At 60.4% G+C, this 14,752-nt stretch overlaps 1 non-coding gene and 1 pseudogene across 1 annotated transcript; both read right to left on the reverse strand.

Annotated features, from left to right (window-relative positions):
* LOC129131505 (28S ribosomal RNA) overlaps positions 1-5,001 on the reverse strand; it is an 8,327-nt pseudogene extending 3,326 nt beyond the window's left edge.
* A 923-nt stretch (positions 5,002-5,924) lies between these two features.
* LOC129131546 (5.8S ribosomal RNA) lies at positions 5,925-6,077 on the reverse strand. The gene has a single exon (XR_008535693.2). It is a non-coding gene; the product is annotated as a 5.8S ribosomal RNA (ribosomal RNA).
* Positions 6,078-14,752: the final 8,675 nt, after the last annotated feature.

Below are 14,752 nucleotides of genomic sequence, written 5' to 3' on the forward strand. Positions count from 1 at the left end.
TTGTTGATGTCCTTCAGGTGCTCCAGTTTTGTCGATTTGGGGATCAAAACAGTCCTGCACCCCCTCACCATGTCCGGGATGTCACCAGATGTTAGCCACAGGTTGAAGAGCTCAGCAGTCTGGGCATACCCGGGATCCATCTTCCTGATGTCCCCAAGGGCAATCCTATCTGGACCTGGCGCCGAGCCCTTGCTCATTTCCCGCACGTTCTTTTCAATTTCTTTGGCCGTAATTAAGTCCCTGAAGGCCTTATTGTGGGCCTTCCCTTTAATTTCAAAGTCTCCAAAGACTCTCAAGTCTCACACCAAACTGTCCAGGTGTTTCCCATCTGGCCTTGAATACCAAATAAATTTCACTGGGTGATATATCACAGGACAGACATTCGATGTCGTCCAAAATGATCTTCGCTAATTTCCCCATCTAGATGGAATAAACGCTGAAAGTGGAGGTAGTTACCTCTTTTGATCGCTCTGTCCTTCATCCACTTCTGAAACTGTTTTCTTGGCTGCTCCTCCCGAGTTTCCTTTTGCTTTTCCCCCCCGGAGTGCTGTTCTTATTGGGCTCACTGATTCCAGGCAACCAAAGCAGTCCTGCGCTGTCTGATTGAGCAGTGGTCGCACCTTTTGGCCTTCTAATAACTGTTCAAATGCTCTGGGGAAGTTGTTAATTGTCCCATCTGATAAACGTTCTTTGATCCTTTTCTGATAACGAGCCTGCAGTCGCCCTGCCCTCTGCTGGCCAACGGTTTCCCGGAGACCGTTATCCCTATCAAAGTGGTGTCCAGATGTCCCTATTGTTCCCTTCCCAGCAGCTGGTCCTCCCGGCTGGTGGTTCCCCCCAAGTCCATTGTTCACAGTTCCTGCCTGGGATTGATGACTTGACCCAGGTTCTGATTTCAAGTTCCCAGCTGCTCCCCCACCCACTCCAGTCTTCCTGAGCAGCATTCTTCTTTTATCACCAATCTGCTTAGCTGTTTTGCTTGTTAAGTGTTCCGATATGAGCTTATTAATGTTTTTGTGACTCTCGAACTGTACCTCCAGCTTGACAAGTAGATCTTCCTCCTCCTTTGTCCAGCATCTTTTGTGGGCTCCTCAGTTTGATGTTTCTTTTGGTTGGGAAGCATCGATCCTCTCCTGGTTTCTAACCAGTGGATGTACCAATCTTTTGTGTTGTCCTAGGCCAATTTTAGTCATAAAATCTCTACTGCATACCTCACATATCCACTCTCCCACTGGAGGTCCCGCATCCTTCAGACCCTTGCACTTTGCAAAATGACAAACAGTACTGTGATGGTTAAAATCCTCCCTCCCACACTAGGCACACCGAAAGCACACCCTCTTCCTCCCGTGAGACCCCTTAAGGTGTTCAATTAGGGCCAACATCGAGTTGACCTGGGTACCACAGCAAGGACATGGTGGATTTTTGTCAGGAACAGTCACCTTCACGATGTCATCCGGTGCTTGTTCACTGCAGACCTCAGGCACTGGAGGCAATGCCTCTGGTGTACCCTCTTCCCCCTTCCCACTGCCTCCCTTCCCAAGTACATTCTGATCATCGTCCTTAGGGGGACTAGGATTTAAGTCATCCCCCTCACTCAGTTGTGGTGTAGGCTGTTCAAACACCTCAGGAAACCCGTTCAACACCCCCCCATTAACAGAAACATGAACCACCCCCTGTACATGCTCCTGCAGATCTGACCTATATAGTTCTAAAGAGAAATTCACCAGCAAGTCCAATTCATTTTCTGTCAATTTGGTGGTTGTAGATGTTACAAAATCATCTCAGGAGGTCTGAGTGCCCACCGATACCCTAGTAAGGTGTAACAGCTGCCCCCAGTTTCCTCCTCCGAGAAACGGATTTGGATTTGGAATAGCCGAGTCATGACCGGATTCAACATCGGGAATGGAATGGGTGGTCAGCCCACCTCCGAACCCGTCGCCCCTGTCCAACCAGGGGGCCAGGTTTCAGGTAGTAAGAGAGTCATAGTTACTCCCACTGTTTACCCACGCTTCATTGAATTTCTTCACTTTGACATTCAGAGCATCGGGCAGAAATCACATCGCGATGCTTTGTTTTAATTAAACAGTCGGATTCTCCTGGTCCGCACCAGTTCTAAGCCGGCTGCTAGGCACCGGCCGAGGCGGGGCGCCAGCCCGGAGACCCCCTCCAGGGACCCTCCCCCGTGCGAACTGCTTGGCTGACGCTGGCCACGGCCGTGCGCCGCGGGGACCCCGCCGGCAGGAACCAACGGGGCAGCGGCGTGCTACGACGATGGTGGCGGTCGCCGCTGGGGCGCCGGCCGCGGCAAGGCGGAGGGCAGGTGGAGGGGAGGGCGGGCGATGGCCGCCGCAGCTGGGGCGATCCAAGGGAAGGGCCTGGCGCGTGTCCAGAGTCGACGCTGCGCGCACCCGCGCATGCCCCGGCACCCGGGCGGGCCACGCGGAGCGCACTCACCTGCGCCCGGTGCCTCGTCCTGCCACAGGGCGCGCCCGGCCCCGCTTCGCGCCCCAGCCCGACCGACCCAGCCCTTAGAGCCAATCCTTATCCCAACGTTACGGATCCGGCTTGCCAACTTCCGTTACCTACATTGTTCCAACATGCCAGAGGCTGTTCACCTTGGAGACCTGCTGCGGATATGGGTACGGCCCAGTGCGAGTCTTACACCCTCTCCCCCAGATTTTCACGGGCCAGCGAGAGCTCACCGGACGCTGCCGGAACCGCGACACTTTCCAAGGCGTGGGCCCCTCTCTCGGGGCGAACCCTTTCCAGGGCGCCCAGCCCTTCACAAAGAAAAGAGAACTCTCCCCGGGGCTCCCGCCGGCTTCTCCAGGATCGGATGCATCACCGCACTGGGCGCCTCGCGGCACCCGTCTCCGCCACTCCGGATTCGGGGATCTGAACCCCACTCCCTTTGCTGAGGGCGATGGAGGCCATCGCCCACTCTTTCGGAACGGCACTCGCCTATCGCTTAGGACCGACTGACCCATGTTCAACTGCTGTTCACATGGAACCCTGCTCCACTTTGGCCTTCAAAGCTCTCGTTTGAATATTTGCTACAACCACCAAGATCTGCACCTGCAGCGGCTCCACCCGGGCCCATGCCCCAGGCTTCGAGGCGCACTGCAGTGGCCCTCCTACTCATCACGGACTAGCCCCCACAGGCATCGCACTGCCGGCGACGGCTGGGTAAGGGCCTGACGCTCCAGCGCCATCCATTTTAAGGGCTAGTTGATTCGGCAGGTGAGTTGTTACACACTCCTTAGCGGATTCCGAGTTCCATGGCCACCGTCCTGCTGTCTAGATCAACCAACACCTTTTCTGGGCTCTGATGAGCGTCGGCATCGGGCGCCTTAACCCGGCGTTCGGTTCATCCCGCAGCACCAGTTCTGCTTACCAAAAGTGGCCCACTGAGCACTCGCATTCCAGGGCGCGGCTCCACACCAGCGAGCCGGCCCCCTTACCCATTGAAAGTTTGAGAATAGGTTGAGATCGTTTCTGGCCACAGGACTTCTAATCATTCCCTTTACTGGGTACAACTGCCCATTGCCGAGTGCCAGCTATCCTGAGGGAAACTTCGGAGGGAACCAGCTACTAGATGGTTCAATTAGGCTTTCGCCCCTAGACCCGGGTCGGACGACCGATTTGCACATCAGGACCACTACGGACCTCCACACAGAGTTTTCCTCTGGCTTCGCCCTGCCCAGGCATAGTTCACCATCTTTCGGGTCCTAGCACAGATGTTCACGCTCCACCTCCCCGGCCCCGCGAGGGGTTGGCGGGCGAGACGGGCCAGTCGTGCGCCTGGGGCTGCCAGGCGCGACACGCGCCCCGGGATCCCACCTCAGCAGGGGCGCGGCGGCCCTCACCTTCATTGCACCGTGGGCTTTCGACGACGGCCCTTGACTCGCGCACCCGCTAGACTCCTTGGTCCGTGTTTCAAGACGGGTCAGGTGGGTAGCTGACATCGCCGCGGACCCTGGGCACTGGAGCACGGCCCGTCAAGCCCGGCCCAGCAGCGCTGCACGGTTGGGGTGCACTGAGGACAGTCAGCCCTGGTTGACAGTGGTGCCGGGGGTCCGTGGGCTCGGCCCCTGCACCCCTGCATGAAACGCCGCACTGTGGGGACGCCGCCCCCACCACCCCCACCCCCAGGAGGGGGAGGGCGGGGGAAAAGCGACGCCCCCAACCACGGCGCCGCTGACAGGGGGGAGGAGGGCGCTACAGCGGTCCTCTCCCGCGGCCCTGGGATTCAGCAAGACCTGCTGCCCGGGGGCTGTAACACCCGCCGCCGCTCGCACGGCGCTCGGCCACTTGCCCGCCGGAGGCCTTCCCAGCTGTCCCGGAGCTGGTCGTGGCGCACAGCCGCAGAGGAAATGTGCCCAGCCATGGCTGGCTGCCGGTCGGGTGGTGGTCCCTGCACCGGCCCGCCCCCCCTGGCTCTCCCCACGCACGGGGTTCACCCGGGGGACGGAAGGGAGGTGAAGGCAAGGATCCGCCGAGCCCGCGCCGGCCGACTGCAACTCACCAAGTTGACTCCTCCAGGCAGACTGCGCGGGCCCCGCCCGTTTACCTCTTAACGGTTTCACGCCCTCTTGAACTCTCTCTTCAAAGTTCTTTTCAACTTTCCCTTACAGTACTTGTTGGCTATCGGTCTCATGCCGGTATTTAGCCTTAGATGGAATTTACCACCCGCTTTGGGCTGCATTCCCGAGCAACCCGACTCCGAGAAGCCCCGGGCCTGGCGTGCCGGGGGGCCACTACCGGCGTCACACCATCCGCGGGCTGCGGCCTCGATCACAAGGACTTGGGTCCCCTAAGAGCGCCGCAGGGGAGGGGGGGCTTCTGTACGCCACATGTCCCACGCCCCACCGCGGGGTGGGGATTCGGCACTGGGTTCTTCCCTCTTCGCTCGCTGTTACTGAGGGAATCCTCGTTAGTTTCTTTTCCTCCGCTGACTAATATGCTTAAATTCAGCGGGTCGCCACGTCTGATCTGAGCTTGCAATCCCAAAGCTTGGCCACGCCGCGCATGGGGGCGCGCGCGACGATGGCAGCCGTGTCTCCCCCGCCCGCTACGCCACCAGTCCCCCCCTCCTCTCCGCGCTCCCGGAGGGAGCCAGAGAGAGAGAGTGCGCGTGCGCATGAGCGAGCGACGAGGAGACGGAGAGCCCCATCCCGGAGACGAGAACTGAATAGGGAGTGGGGCAGAGACAGCCCCGCGCGGGAGGACCGGCCGGGCGGTGGTGCGCACGACAGCATCAGCGGGGAGAGAGAGAGGAACGACGGTGCCCCTCGGCGCGTCCCGAGACCGTGACAGAAGCGGAGGGGGCGGGCGAAGGGAGGACGGGGTCGGAACAACCATCCCCGGCGCTCTCGCCACGCGCGCACGCTCGGAAGCATGGTACGGTACCGCCGCGGTTCCCACCCGCAGACAGCCGCCGGTGCGGGGGGACGCTGGGGGCGAGGCCGTGCCTTGCCTCTCCTTCTCGCCCTCCTCTCTCTTTCTCTCTCGGCCCTTGGCAGCGCCTTTCGACACCGTCTCTCGCTCTCCCCAGGCTGCCGTGCCACCGCATCCACGGCATGGTCCCGGCGAGGACGAGCTCCACCTCAGCGGCTTGCTCCGGGAGCAGGGAGCAACGGAGTGCTCCCCGAGTCTGCATTTAGGGGGACGAAGGCCCTGCACGGCAACGACAATGACTGCGACGATGACAACTGCAACAACGACGATGCCTGCCGGGCCGCAGTGAAGGGATCGAGGCCTCCTAGGGAAACGCTTCCCTCGCCGAACCCCTGACTGCCTTCCCTCGGGCACCAGTGGGACGCTGCTGCTGCCACCGCCACCACCACCCGCTGCGGGCAACAGGCCAGAGAGGCGACCCCAGCCATGCCACTAGCGTGGCCCCCGGATGGTTATTGATCATCAAGCGATCCTCAGACAGGCGTAGCCCCGGGAGGAATCCGGGGCTGCACGTGCCTTCAAATGGTCAATGGTCAATGTGTCCTGCAATTCACATTAATTCTCACAGCTAGCTGCATTCTTCATCAACATACGAGCCGAGTGATCTACCGCTAAGATTTGTCTGGCTTTCGGGCACTGCTCACGCCAAGCGGCCCCTTTTTTTGTTACTCAGGGACTGAGGACGCAGGGGTGCACGCCTGGCTTTGACCATACAAGCACACAGAAACAGAAGGGGGAATAAAAACCAACTGGAGCAACCCACACTCCGAAGGCCGGCCAAGACGTGGGGGAGCCCGCGCTCCTGACCGCCTCCCCCACGAGGGGTGACGCCGACCTCACAAATGCCGTCCTTCGGAGGCGGACCAGGCACCCGGGCTCGGCTCGGCCTCCATGCAGAGGGCCACGCAGCGCGCGCTGGAATGCGGGAGGGCACGGCAGCCCCCCCGCGTCTCACTTTCACGGGACGACACGCACAAAACACACGGCACACGGCTGGGGGCGCGCGGCCATCAGCCCCCACACACGGCGGCTCTCCCTGGGCCCCCGACGCCGCGGGCCTCACGGAGTGCCGCTGCGCTGCTGCGTGGCCGGCTTATCTCTTTCCCCACTGCACGGCCTTCCCCTGGCTCGAGACGGCACGCAACGACGACGAGCCCCCACCAGCACGCCTCCTGCGGGACCACTCCCCTGCTGGGCGGGTGAGAGACCGGCGGACGTGCTCCGCCCCCGGCCCCGGAGGCGGGCGCCACCGAGAGCCAAGCTGGCATAGCCAGGGCCCAAGGCCTGCCGGACGGAAGACCCCGCCGCCACCGGGGCCGCACTCCCAGGACCGCCATCGCTGCGTCGCACCGCCGGGGCCCCTTACCTCGGGCACGCGCCCGGTAGAAGGCAGGACAGCATTGAGCTAGGGTGCAAGGCCTGCACTCCTCGTTTGCACGCGGAGACCAGGCGGGGAGAAGCGCCCCCGCGGCTGCCCTGCGCGCCTTCCTGAGGCCCACATGCGGCCGGGAAGGGCGATGGAGGATGCGACGAGCGGGGCCCGGGACGGGACCACTGACGGCTGACGGCGGGCGCCTTCCGGCTGACCGTCCCCGCAGGGAGGGACACCCGTTGAGCGGCGCCACGGCCGCTCTGCACGGGATCGCCTGCGCTCGCGGGCCTCTGCTGCCGGAGGGCCCACCGAGCGCTCACCCCCCCAGCAGGCAGGCAGTCGAGCCAGGGGACAGCTGGCGGACAACGGCGTTGCCGGTGCGCATTCGAGGAGAAAAGGCTCCTCGAGGGGAGGAGAGGTGCCGGACGCGGCGCCGTGCGCGCCAGAGACTGCGGCGGCGGGTTGAGGAGAGAGAGCGCGGATGGGCCCCAGGGGCCGTGACCCCGCGGCTGAGGAAGGGCAGAGAGGGCGCGCTCTCTGCTGCTGTCGCCCATTATGGCGAGGCAAGCGGGTCGGCCCCCATGGGCCACAGAGGGGGGGGGGCAGGGCACCCCTCCCTGGCGCAGCACGGTTTACCCCCATGGCGCGGGCGGGACAACGACAGCGACGGACAAGCGCGGCCGGTGGCAACGGGACAACCACCGCAGGCGATCGGTGGGAGTAGCTGCTCCCCACCCCTCAGTGGCACCCCGCATGGCCACCACCCGGTATGCCTGCTGCCACCGCCGCCAGCACTGCAGCCACCACAGCAGGCCACGCCGAGCCGCCCGAGTCTTTAAACCGCCGCCTGGCCCCGCCGGCCCCTTTCGGCAAACCCACAGCGTTTGACGACGCCGAGGGAAAAAAACTGGGGGGACCGCCGAGGCGCGGAGCGCTAGGTACCTGGCCCTGGGGCGAAGGAAACGACCTGCATGGCCCCACCGGGGTGCTTCCCCTGCTGCTGCCTTTGGGGGAGCGTGCACCGGCAGGGGCGCGCCCGACATCTGCCGCCACCACTGCCACGTCCTTCTCGGAGCCCGGGGTTTCCCTCAGTAGCCCAGCGCTGCGCGCTCAAGAGGACCGCCGTGGCTCAGGCCGCCCCACCACCCAGCTCCCTCGCCCTTGCCACCTCGGCCGCCGACGGGTGCCAGAGCCGGATGGCTGGCCGTCGCTCGAGGGGCACAGCAGCGATGGAAGGGACAGGCCCGCCTCCGGGAAGGGGCCGTGCCGAGCACCCCTCCCTCCTGACACTCTTGCAGCTATCTCGCGCGCACACCGAGGAGAGCCGAGCTCGGGAGAACTCGGGCCGTGCCAGGGCACCTGCACGTGGCACGCTGGCAACTGGCGTTCGGCGGCGCCGGCCGTGGCGGCAAGAGGCTCGGGGGCCCGCGGCCGCGCCCCCGCTGTCTGGCGGGGACGGACCAGCGGCAGAGCGGCGCAAGGCTGGGGTGGGAGGGGTGGTGTGGGGGGCGGGGGGGCAAGCCGCTGCAACAGCGGTGAGCGTGCCATGCTACTAGGCCCGGCCGCGACGCACGGTGTAGCGCGGGGAGAGCCCCGCCTGCGTGCACGGTGGCAGGCGCGCGTGACACGCTTCGCCACGCCGAGCGGCTTTTCCCCCCTCTCCCAATTCCGACCGCCCGCGCCCGGAGGTGCCGCACGCCTCCAGTCTCTCTCTCTCTGGGGCTGTGGCGCGCGGCGAAGGGGAAGGGTGTGTGGCCCCTGGTGCTGACCGGGGCCGGCGGTCAGGGGACGAGCGTGCGAACGGAGCAGGCGCGCGAATGACACCGCGCGCATGCGGCCTGCCAGACGGCCTGGCACAACGCGGCCAGGGCCAAGCCCCACCAGTAATGATCCTTCCACAGGTTCACCTACGGAAACCTTGTTACGACTTTTACTTCCTCTAGATAGTCAAGTTCGACCGTCTTCTCGACACTCCGGCAGGGCCGTGGCCGACCCCGCCGAGGCCGATCCGAGGACCTCACTAAATCATCCTAATTGGTAGTAGCGACGGGACGTGTGTACAAAGGGCAGGGACTTAATCAACGCAAGCTTATGACCCGCACTTACTGGGAATTCCTCGTTCATGAGGAAGAATTGCAATCCCCTATCCCCATCACGAATGGGCTTCAACGGGTTACCCGCGCCTGCTGGTGGAGGGTAGGCACAAGCTGAGCCAGCCAGTGTAGCGCGCGTGCGGCCCCGGACATCTAAGGGCATCACAGACCTGTTATTGCTCAATCTCGGGTGGCTGAACGCCACTTGTCCCTCTAAGAAGTTGGACGCCGACCGCTCGGGGGTCGCGTAACTAGTTAGCATGCCAGAGTCTCATTCCTTATCAGAATTAACCAAGCAAATCGCTCCACCAACTAAGAACGGCCATGCACTTCCACCCACGGAATCGAGAAAGAGCTCTCAGTCTGTCAATCCTGTCCGTGTCCGGGCCGGGTGAGGTTTCCCATGTTGAGTCAAATTAAGCCGCAGGCTCCACTCCTGATGGTGCCCTTCCGTCAATTCCTTTAAGTTTCAGCTTTGCAACCTTTGCAATACTTCCCCCGGAACCCAAAGACTTGGGTTTCCCAGGAGCTGCCCGGCAGGTCATGGGAATAACGCCGCCGGATCACCAGTCGGCATTGTTTATGGTGGGAACTACGATAGTATCTGATCGTCTTCGAACCTCTGACTTTCGTTCTTGATTAATGAAAACATTCTTGGCAAATGCTTTCGCTCTAGGCTGTCTTGCGCCGGTCCAAGAATTTCACCTCTAGCGGCACAATATGAATGCCCCTGGCAGTCCCTCTTAATCATGGCCCCATTTCCGAAAACCAACAAAATAGAACCGAAATCCTATTCCATTATTCCTAGCTGCAGTATGCCGGCAGCCAGCCTGCTTTGAACACTCTAATTTTCTCAAAGTAAATGCTTCGGGCCCCGCGGGACACTCAGCTAAGAGCATCAAGGGGGCACCGAGAGGCAGGGGCTGGGACAGGCGGTGTCTCGCCTCATGGCGGACCGCCAGCTCCATCCCAAGATCCAACTACGAGCTTTTTAACTGCAGCAACTTTAAGATACGCTATTGGAGCTGGAATTACTGTGGCTGCTGGCACCAGACTTGCCCTACAATGGATCCTCGCTCAAGGATTTAAAGTGCGCTCATTCCAATTACAGGGCCTCAAAAGAGTCCTGTATTGTTATTTTTCGTCACTACCTCCCCGGGTCGGGAGTGGGTAATTTGCGCGCCTGCTGCCTTCCTTGGATGTGGTAGCCGTTTCTCAGGCTCCCTCTCCGGAATCGAACCCTGATTCCCCGTCACCCGTGGTCACCATGGTAGGCACAGACAGTACCATTGAAAGTTGATAGGGCAGACATTCGAATGGGTCGGCGCCGCTGCGGGGGCGTGCGATCGGCTCGAGATTATCTAGAGTCACCAAAGCTGCTGGGGGGGCCTGGGTCGGTTTTGGTCTGATAAATACACGCGTCCCCAGAGGTTGGCGCTCATCGGCATGTATTAGCTCTAGAATTACCACAGCTATCCAAGGAGCGGGAGAGGAGCGACCAAAGGAGCCATAACTGATTTAATGAGCCATTCGCAGTTTCACTGTACTGCCCGTGTGTGCATAGACATGCATGGCTTAAGCTTTGAGACCAGCATATGCTACTGGCAGGATCAACCAGGTAGCTGCCGCCCACGGTGGCGCCGCGAAGCGTCGCGCGAGCGCCCGGACAGAGCGCCCAGATGCGCCCGGCCCGCTGGCGAACTCACCCAGCGCCAAACCCTGACCGCCCTGGGCTTCTTGAGCTGCTCCGATCTGCGGGAGCAGCATCGTGGGCAAAGACACAGCGGCGGGCGGCAGCATGGCGGTGACGGGCGCTGGCAGCAGGGACGGCGGCCGGCCACATCACGGCCCGGCGGCGCCTGGGGTGGGGAATGGCGCCACGCGCGAGAGATGCCCCTCGGCGATGGCCGACCCCAGTGGCCGGCCCTTCCCACGACGCCACGGGCAAGGATCCGGGAGCGCTGCGCAGCTTTTCACCACTCGGATGGAGCTCGAGGCTTCATCTCTCTCTCTCTCTCTCTCTCGCTTTTCTTCCCGGGGCCTGCACCCCGGTTCGACACTCAGCCTCGCGCTCGAAATGACAGGCGCGGCGTGCGGAACGGGGCTCGGCTGGGGCTGACCCGCCCCCCCCACCAAAGCCGAGAAAAACCCGCCCGCTGACCGGCCGCCGGTGAGGTTGGGCCGAGCGGGGCCCCGCTCACAGGGAGCAAACCCCGTCCTGGCGCGTTCCCCCACCAGGCCATGCAGAACACGCCGGATGTGCTAGAGGAGGCAGCGACCCGATGAGGCGGGCACGGCCCGGACACCGAGGCCCCTTTTCAGCCGGGGCGGCTTGCTCTGCAGCAGGTGGCGGAACGGCAAAGGAGTGCATGGACCAGGCTCTGTTCCACCTGCGTCCGCGCCCCATCGGGTTCAGGCACTTTCGCCCTGTCTCTTTTCTCTCTCGCCTCTCTCCCTTCTCGTGGCTCAGCTCCAGCCGCACCACCGCCCGGCGCTGCTTGTGGCCGGCACCCACAAGGGCGCTACCCGGACCGGGGCCGGCACCGGCACCTCGCGTGGGTTTTTAAGGACACCTCAAGGCTCGCGGGACCATGCGGCCGTCAGACAGCTCAGGACAGTAAAGACGCCCTTCCCCAGGCCAGCGGGAGGGGCGACACCTCACCTGCGACGGAGAGCGAATTGGAAAGGAGACCGCCCTGCCTGAGCACTGGACTCCCCCCGCCGTGGCTTTCCCCGTGACAGAGAAGCCTTGGAAGGAGAGCGGGCCTGCCAGGGGCCCTCTCTGATGCCACCTGAAAAGCCACATCGATCAGGCGCGGCTCTGGGAAGGAGCTGCGCGAACGGCGACAAGGGCCCCACGGCCACGGTCCTGGGACAACGGCGACGGCTGCCCAGCCCACCTGCGGATCGGATTGCTCGCGGCAGCAGAGGAGCGCGGGGGGTGCCGCCACCCGCCCGCAGCCAACAACGGCTCCCCTTTAGGCTAGGCAACGGCGGGACTGGACCGGCCCCTGCCGGGCTGGGAGGGGATTCGGCGGCCCTCCCCCGCCTTCCGTCCCAGGGAAACTGGCCGAGCATGCAAGAAAAAGTTCCACCGACCTGGCGCCACGGACCAACGGCTTTTTCCTGGCCTCGCGGTGGTCGGCTTTTCCTTCCGGAAAAAAAAGCCAGGGGACGGCACGACAAAAAAGGCACATGGAGGCGCGTTCACAACGACCCGTGCTAGCCACGGGGGCCGCGGGGCCAGGGGCCCGGGGAGTGGGCCGAGGTACGGACCTCACTGCCTCCCCACGACTGACCCACCGGCATCCTGCTCGCGCCTTCGTCGCAACGCTTCTCGGTGCCGCGGCTTAGGGCCGCGAGAGAAAAATAAAAAGGCCCGCAGAGGCCTGGTGGGCGCCCCCCCAACTCTGCCCGCTGCAACAAAAAGCAACGGAGCTGGCGCGGCAAACCCAGCCCCACCCGGCATAAGCGGCTCAGCCACGACCAAGGTAGGCGAGGCGCTGCCGCCTCGCCCAGGACCAGTCCGGGGGGGCTCTCCGTCGGGTGCCGGGCCGATAAAAAAAAACCCAAAAACTAGGCCAAAAAATTCTGCCCGCCACAACTCGGGTCCCCGGCTTAAGGCCAAGGAAGGGTGACGGCTTCAACAACACAGGCTGAGGACCACCACCGCCGCCGAGGCGAACCCACAGGCCCAAAACAACAGCAAATGATTCTGGAGCAGAGGCATGGCTTGGAGAAAACTCTCCCCTGCTTTGTCTGGGCAATCCTTAACCAGTGTGTTACATGGCTCTTGCTGCCAATTTCTTGCTCAACAGTGTGATAGATGAATCTCATTTGTGCTAACGATTGTAACTATATTTTAAATATTTTAGAAAATATTTGTTCAAAAGTAATCGAGGAAAAGGATATGGAATTAGTGTCACAAAATAGATGTTTTCAGATGTTCATGAGAAAACAGGATGCAGGATGTAGTTTGAGATAAGTAACATCCCAAAAGGCAATAGGCCTCAGGATAATTAAAGAATCGGCCTTGAAATGGACAAAATTGGGATGATTCCAGGTATCGATGAAATCATAAGGCTTCTTTTTGGAATATAATGCTGGCTTCTATAACACAAGACTTGGGGGGAATGTGCAGCTTGTGGGGTTGTTCAAAGGACATAGATTTCAAGAATCAAAAATAGGAGGAGATTGACAGAAAATTAGTGATGAATATGTATTAGCATCCAGTCTAGAAGTCGTCTTTGGATTCTTTATCTTTTGTATGGGAGGCAGGGTGAGAAACGCCCCCTGTATCCTGACTGGTTTTGCTTATGCTTTATCCAAACCACTGCCAAATTATTTTGTATCTGCTTGATTATATTTGATTGCATGATTTCATATAAAATTGCTGCTCAATTAAAATTGCTGCTCAATTCTAATGTTGGTTTATTAAATTAGACATATAGGGACCTCATTCATAACAACAGCCCACCTCAGTCACCTACCCGTTGGGACTGTGCTTTCTACTGAGCCACTCCTGCCAGAAAAGCAGCTTTAAACACACCTCCAAGAAGGCACTGATCCAGATAAAGCACATCCATTCCCCTCTGCCCAGGGCCAGTCCCCTGTACATCTGGCAGCCTGCAAAATCTAACACCCCCTCAGGCTCCAACACATTGTTCCAGCCCAAAGCATAAAAGCAATTTGTTTTGTTAAAGCTGAAGTCATTCCTGCAGGTCGTCGGCCTTCCAAGGCCAACGCTGCCACTCCAGAGGGAATCCTGTGACCCCGAGCATTTGATGGTGACCACACCAAAGCAAGAGGTGGCTCCTTCAGCAGGAGAATGGCACATGGCAGTGCTGTGCCTTTGTGTCCCCAGCCTTCCCCCCATTGTTTCAGCAATGGCAGCTACACTTAGGCAGCTTCAGCAGAGCTTATTTGTGTTGGCTCAGTGCAGATCAGGACTCCCAGCCCACCTCTAACAGCAGCTTGCAATGACAACAGCACCTGCACACTGAGGTATTTGGCTGGAGGCAAGCCTGTCACAAGCACACACCCTCTTCAAACTTCCCATCAAACAGAAAGGAGAAGAGCAGGAAAAGGCTACCTTTGGACCAGTCTTCCCCAGCTCTACACATGGGCCAATTCTGGGTAGAAAACTCCTGCCAGTGATGGCCTTCTTCTTCATGGTGAGAAACTTCTCCCACAGGAACTTAGAGGGAAGCAGCTGAAAGGCAAAAATAAACCAGCTAGAGCCTCAGAGTTGGGCTTGTTCACAAAGGCTTTTCTTGAACAAGTGGCACTGCTGAACAATTTGTGGTCACATTGTCCAGGACAGTCCTGGAAGCCCGGGAAGTTGCTTGCTGAAATACTCAGCACCAATAAATTAACAATACAGAGTGCAATACACATACTCCAACCACATGGCTCTGTCCCATCAGCTTCTCCGTGACTGCATGTGACATGGTTGGGGATTTCTGCTCTTTGGGCATTTCTTTCCTCTTTAGGTTCATTGGATTGAGGCAGTGACCTTTTCAAAGAATGGGGAGGAGCTCTCAGAACTGCCCTGACTCCATCCCTGTACAGCACTGAGAACTCACAGCAAGGAGATATCACTGCTGGCTGAGTCCAAGAGAGGCAAGAAAGGAACGCTGCACCAAGAGTGAGGAGCACAGGAATGTGTCCAAGTTGTAGTTCTCTCTGTTAATTAGCATTTGTTTTCTCTCTCTGGCCTCACAGACCCCTGCAGAGAAGAAAACAGAGGGATCTCCTGGACAGAGCCTCAGCAGCGGGGCATCTTCAGTCAAGTGAGCTCCAGACACCAAGGGACATTTGTGGCCCTGGC

Source organism: Agelaius phoeniceus, chromosome 7, assembly GCF_051311805.1.
Source record: "Agelaius phoeniceus isolate bAgePho1 chromosome 7, bAgePho1.hap1, whole genome shotgun sequence".
NCBI classification, from domain to species: domain Eukaryota; kingdom Metazoa; phylum Chordata; class Aves; order Passeriformes; family Icteridae; genus Agelaius; species Agelaius phoeniceus.